Source organism: Zootoca vivipara, chromosome 15, assembly GCF_963506605.1.
Source record: "Zootoca vivipara chromosome 15, rZooViv1.1, whole genome shotgun sequence".
In the NCBI taxonomy this organism is placed as follows: domain Eukaryota; kingdom Metazoa; phylum Chordata; class Lepidosauria; order Squamata; family Lacertidae; genus Zootoca; species Zootoca vivipara.
This window is the reverse complement of record NC_083290.1, coordinates 34989116-34995710: the sequence shown is the minus strand read 5'-3', so window position 1 is coordinate 34995710 and position 6595 is coordinate 34989116.

The following is a 6595-nucleotide window of genomic DNA, read 5'->3' as shown; positions in this document are numbered from 1 at the left end:
GGAGGAGCGCCACAGACATCCTCTGAGGGCGCGCGAGACCTTGGCGAGCTAAGGGTCGGTGAGCTCTGCGAACGCAGCTTTCCCGATTAAAGTGCAGAGATCAGATAGATGGAATCTTTATTTGCATCAGCCACTAGCCATAGCAATAAAATAAGATGTACTGAGGACAGAGGTAAAAACTTAGAAAATATATTTTGGGGGTTTATAGCAACAATCAAATAATAGATCTTATTCTAATTGCCCCGCTAAAAACCTTGCAGTTTTTGCTGTCACCTGATCATCTTGATCTTCTAAAAGTAAGGACAGGGGGGCAATGGTGGAGCGTCCCGGCATGGACAATAGTAGAGGGGTAATAACCTCACTCCTCAAATCTTTATAAAGAGTGCAATGTGCAAACACATGAGCCACTGACTCAATACTGCCATCTCCAGATAGACACAACTGTTTTTTCCAGTGGAATTTTTTGAAATCAACCAGCCGAAGGCAGTATATTCAATCTTGCGAAAGTGAAAGCACATCTGTATTTTGGAATTGTTAAATTTTGCTTTAAGTGCAGAGTGTTTGAGGACCAGGACATTCACTGGGAAACCAAAATGCTTGTTTACAAAGCTATTGTACTACCAACCTTACTGTATGCCTGTGAAACATGGACCACTTATAAATGCCATCTCCAACTCCTCAAAAGATTCCATCAATGGTGCCTCCGAAAATTTTTACGCATTACTTGGGAAGGCAGGTGAACTAATGCCAGTGTACTCGAAGAAGCAAAGGTCACCAGTGGAAGCAATGATTCTTTAACATCAACTTTGTCATGTTGTGCGGATGCCTGATTATCATCTTCCAAAGCAACTACTCTATTCCAAACTTTAAAAATGGAAAGCGTAATGCTGGTTTAAAGAGGTTTAAAGACTCTCTCAACGCAAATCTTAAAAAATGTAGTATAAACACTGACAACTGGGAAACACTGGCCTGTGAGTGCTCCAATTGGAGAACAGCCTTTACCAAAGGTGTCATGGGCTTTGAAGACGCTCGAACTCAGGACGAAAGGGAGAAACGTGCTAAGAGGAAGGCATGCTTGGCAAACACCGTGATCAACTCCTGCCCAGAAACCTGTGTCCCCACCGTGGAAGTATGTGTGGATCCAGAATTGGCCTCCACAGTCACTTACAGACTCACTGTTAAGACCGTGTTCATGGAAGCCAATCTTACTCGGCTACGTGTGATCACCAAAGAAGGAGGAGGAGGAGGCAGGGTTGGAAGAAGGAAGGCTAGTGAGTCAGAGGTTTATCAGGAGACAGGAACAAAAAAAAGATAAGGAAGGGGAGAGCAAGGGAAAGGCTGGAATAGCTGGTCCAGAGAGGAGAGAAGTCAGCCTGGGATTTTAAGGAGGAGCAGGAGCGACGAGACGTGGACAGCTTGGCCAGCAGAATTCTGCATAGACATGAGATCGGACCTGACAGACAACGGAACACAGGGCACAGGGCAGAGAAGGTGCTACAATACTTTTTCGTCTCATTGCGCTATGCATTTAAAGCAGGTGTCATGCCACTTTCAGGGGCAGGTGTGGCTTGTCAACCTGGGAAGGGAGCCCATCTGGGAGAAGGAAAACTCTGAGCAGGGATAGCGGGAGAAGAGGCTAGGGAGTAAACCTTACACAAATCCTTAGTGGTCCCTAAGATGGTCCCTGTTTAGGGAAGCTTTTAATGACGGACTATTGTATTTTAATATTTTGTTGGAAGCCACCCAGAGTGGCTGGGGAAATCTAGCCAGATGGGCAGGGAATAAATAATAAATGATTATTATTATTATGGTTGGATGATGCCTTGTACTGCTCCTTCTGGCAACTCCTGCAGTGGATTCATTCCAGTGCTTACACACCACCGCTAACAGCTAACAACAATTCAAATAACTACAATGCAATATTTTAATATAATAAAATACAATGTAATAACAGAGACTATATAATGTAAACAGACAGCTGTGGTAGATAAAACAGGTGTCAGATTTTTTTATTTTAAGCAATTAAAAAAAAGTGTGTCTAAACAAAAAGTGCTTGTTGCTTTTATTTTTTCCCATATGGCAAAACACCATCTGTAGAAATGGTTTTGTTTTTAGAGCTTACATTTTTTTTTGTACTTCATCTCACTTTTGTCTTTAGCGGCTTCAGGCTGTGCAGTAGTTTATAAATACATAAAATAAACAAAATTCAATAAAGATTGGTCCAACTGAGTCTCATGGGCCAAGGAGGTCTACTATTTAGGTGCTGTTTACTTATACAGTAGATAAGTCTTAAAAAACAAACCTTTGCCTTTCCTGCAAAGATCTCAATGCAACATACAGAGTTCTCCACCCTCCACTTTATCCTCCGAGGTAGACTAGGCTGTGCTTGTGTGGCTGAGTTAGGACTTAGAACCTGGATATCCCTCTCGCCCATTGGCTCTCCTCAAGGTGTCTAGAAATCTATGAAGGATGGACTAATTTTGTCTCTAACACACTGGTGCTGTAAGGAAAGCACTTTGTGGCAGACATTTGGGTCCCGTGCTCAGTAAAATGTGTGGGGCAACAGACATTTTGCAGTTATCATATTTTGCAGTGAGTGAATATACATTTACCACCTAAAGAGCTCTGCCCTCAAGACTTTTAAAGGCTCCAGACTTATATAACTATACCACTGCTCTAGGGAACATAGATCAGCTCTTGAACTTCCCCCCACCTGTTCCTTCTGAACCAGGCAGATGAAGCATCGTTATTGTTTTGCCCTCCACTCCAAGCATAGCTGCCAAGTTCTCCCTTTTTTTAAGGGAAATTCCCTTATGCTGAATAGGCTTCCTCGTGAGAAAAGGGAAAACTTGGCAGCTATGACTCCAAGGCAACTACTTAATTCCCCCCCCCCCCACACCACAGAAGAGCTCATGATCTTCTGTTACGTACTACGCTTGGATCCCAGAACAAGAGACAAGTAGGATCCTAGAATGCAACAACTGACTGGCTTGCAGGAGAAGACCAATCAGGCTCTAGGAAGAAGTTAATCAGCCTATTAGGCTGGTAGTATCGTAGAATGCAACAACTGATTGGTCTGCAGGAAAAGACCAATCAGGCTCCAGGAGGGAAGCAGAACCAGCCAATCAGACGGGACTCATTGTGTAAATAATGTATATAAAAGCCTGAGGTTTTTTTTGGGGGGGGGGGCATTTCATTCACTGTTTTACAAGCTGCAGTAAAGAGCATGAAGTCACTACAGGACTCAGAGTATATTTCATCTTCCTACCCTCCTAGTGTGTGTGTGCAATGTGAAAGATAAAATAGTTGCTTTGCAGGACTATGCTGCGCTCAGAGTACAATAACCTGTGCAGCGTGCAAAGGGAATTAACCACCTGAAACCAGCTTCAATCCTCAATCAACACTCCAAATCTCCCCAGTGTCTTTTACTCTGGGTACATCTTTTCACGAGCAGCATGGTCCTCCTGCCTCTCATTCAACACCCATATGCAGTTCCAGACTCTCATTCTACCCCACCTTCCCTTGCATTTTTTTTTTTGGTAGGGTATGGTCTGAAGACACATGAAGCCACCACCTTGTTGCAGCTAAAGCAGGTGAGAGTCCGGTCAGAGTGCCCTGATAGGTAACTGCCTGGGAACCACATGCAAATCACTGCCTTGTGTTCCACGATGGAAGAAATATGTATATATATTTTTTTAAAAAAAAGAAAAAGTAGTTCAAAACAATTGCAAGACTGAGACACAGAGCTGGTCCACACGTTATATATATTTTTCTATAGAAAATACACACTGTAAAACATGAACTGTATTCTTCTACAAAACTAAGAGACAAAACATTTAACACGACTTTATGCCAGTTCATCTTGCCCAGTACTGTCCATCTCTGATTGAAAATGGCTTTCTCAAATATGAAAGAACTCTCTCTTTCTGGAGATATCAGGGGGCGAACCTGTAATCTTCTGAAGGCAAAACCACATTCCCTATCACTGAGCTGTGGTCCTGCCTTGTGAGTGATGGCCCCTCCCCATAAAAGGACAGCAAGGGGGGAGGGAAGTACCGATCTAATTTTCGTTAACCAATGAAACCATAAATCAAAGGAAAAAATAAATACATATATCGGGCACCATGTACATTTCCATAAAAGTCTGACCTGCATATTCTCTACCTAAACTAACATACAAATTGCATTGACTTTGCCATTGACATCATCTGCCCCAGTTCCCTCAAGCCGTTTGCTCTTTATGATCAGCAACAGAATTCTTGGTTATGTGCAAGTTATTTTTACAGCCTTGAACAAAGATGATGGGCAGCATCCAACTAAACAGATGTGCTAGCAAGAGGACTTTTGATTGTGCAAAGGAACTTCCCTCTGCACCCTTAGCTCTAGCAAAACTGGCCGAAAGGAAAGGATGTTAAATGATAAAAGGACAGAAATCACAATACAATTATCCCACTGGAAAGAGGCTGAGTCATAAGGGTCAGACTTCGCTGTCAGTTGATTGAGCTGTCAGTTTTGGGAAAAGGTGGAAATGTTTTCCAGTCAGGAAAATTGAAACTTAGTCCAATTATCAGTGGAATATGTTTGCTGGAGGATGTTTATTTCTTCGTGTTCATCGATAAGGGTGTCTACTTGCATGATATATGGCTGAAATTCCAGGGCGTAATTGGGCTTTTGCACTCATGTTATCCAGGGATGTGCTCATTATGCACACCTGCTTTTGTGGAAAATTCCCCATACAATGCCTGCTAGAGAAGAGGGCATTTGGTGGGAACCACAACAAGGGCTTCCCTTGGTGGGAGGACACTTGGCTTGAATTATTACAGCTTTATCTGATTCCTTTGCTATAGTGCTGTACTCATTGCTCAGAGAAAAGCTAAAACAAACACATAATTCTGCATATGCAGTGTTTCAGCTGAACTAAGCTTGCTGGCAACAGGCATGGGGCTGGCTTTTTTGGAAAACAGAATGGCCAAGTGGTTTATATATATATGTAAGATGGATGTTTTGTCAATTTTTAAAGTAAAATTTATACTGTATATATATATATATATATATATATATATAGAGAGAGAGAGAGAGAGAGAGAGAGAGAGAGAGAGAGAGAGAGAGAGAGAGAGAGAGAGAAAAGCAGGACTTCCCTTGCGTTCTTAAGCAGAGGAACACATGCAGTGGTACCTTGGTTCTCAAACGTCTTGGTACTCAAAACAACTTGGAACCCAAACACTGCAAACCCAGAAGTAAGTGTTCTGGTTTGCGAACTTTTTTCGGAAGCCGAACATGCTCTGTTTTGAGTGTTACGCTTCCGATCTGAGTGCCACACTTCTGTTTTGAGTGTTTATGCTTAGGGCTGTCTGTTTTTGCTATTTATTTTGCGTTTCTGTTTTAGCGGCTTTTTTTTGTTTTTGTGACTGTGTGGAACCCAGTTCAGCTACTGATTGATTGTGTGACTGCAGTACATTGTTTATTGCTTCCATTTTATGGATCAATGGTCTCATTAGATAGTAAAATTCATGTTAAATTGCTGCTTTAGGGGTTGTTTTTAAAAGTCTGGAATGGATTAAACCATTTTGCATTACTTTCTGTGGGAAAGCGTGTCTTGGTTTTGGAATGCTTTGGTTTTGGAACGGACTTCCAGAACAGATTAAGTTTGAGAACCAAGGTACCACTGTATTTGGGTTTAAATTTTCACTTTTCTCACACAACCCTCTATCCCAGAGCTTAAAAAATGGTGCTTTGTGAGCAGATGGCAACCGCAAGTGGAACAGAACATTTGTACCCACCCTAATCTTTAAAAAATAACAAGGTGTTAGGGGCGGGAGGAGAGAGGAGGCAAAATGCTGTGCTTCATCTCTGCCTGAACACTGCTCTACATTTTCAGGTCCTTACATGTTTACACTGTGCACTGCCACAAGCGCTCTATCCCCTCATAGAAGCAAGTGCATTGAAGCCACCCATTCTTCTGTTGAGCCTGCTTATTTTCCTCACATTGTCATATGTCCACAACATGAAAAAGTATGAACATGAACCAGATGGAACATGGAGACAGTTGCACATCTACTTCCACTGTATGTGGCAGCTGGGGAAACGGCAGTGGTGAATGTGGGTATTTCTGCAATTGTGGAAACGTCTGCAATTGGTTTACATTTCTATCACCTGTTTTGTATTAACCTTTTCTCTTGGCTTATTCCTCTACGAGTGATCTAGCCTATATTGCTCCCATAGGTAGTAGCACCAGTACCATTTCATAAGAGTGCTGCATCCTGGTCTTTAGCACCATGGACATACGAAAGCTGCCTTAAAAACAAGCCAGATGTACTGGTCTAGCTGCTCTGATCAAGTACCAGCAGCATTCAGGGTCTTAAGAAAATGCTTTTCCTGCTCCCTGAGATCCTTTAACTGAGGATGCCAATAACTGAACCTGGAAGCTGCTGCATCTAAAACATGCTTTCTACCGCTGCGTTATGGTACTTGATAGGGAAACCCTTCCCTGTGGAGAAAGGGCAATTCAGGTCTGCATCACCTGAGACAACAAATTCTCAGTCAGTCACCAAATATAGGAAATGGTGCCTCTAGTAGCTTCAACATTTCTCCTTGG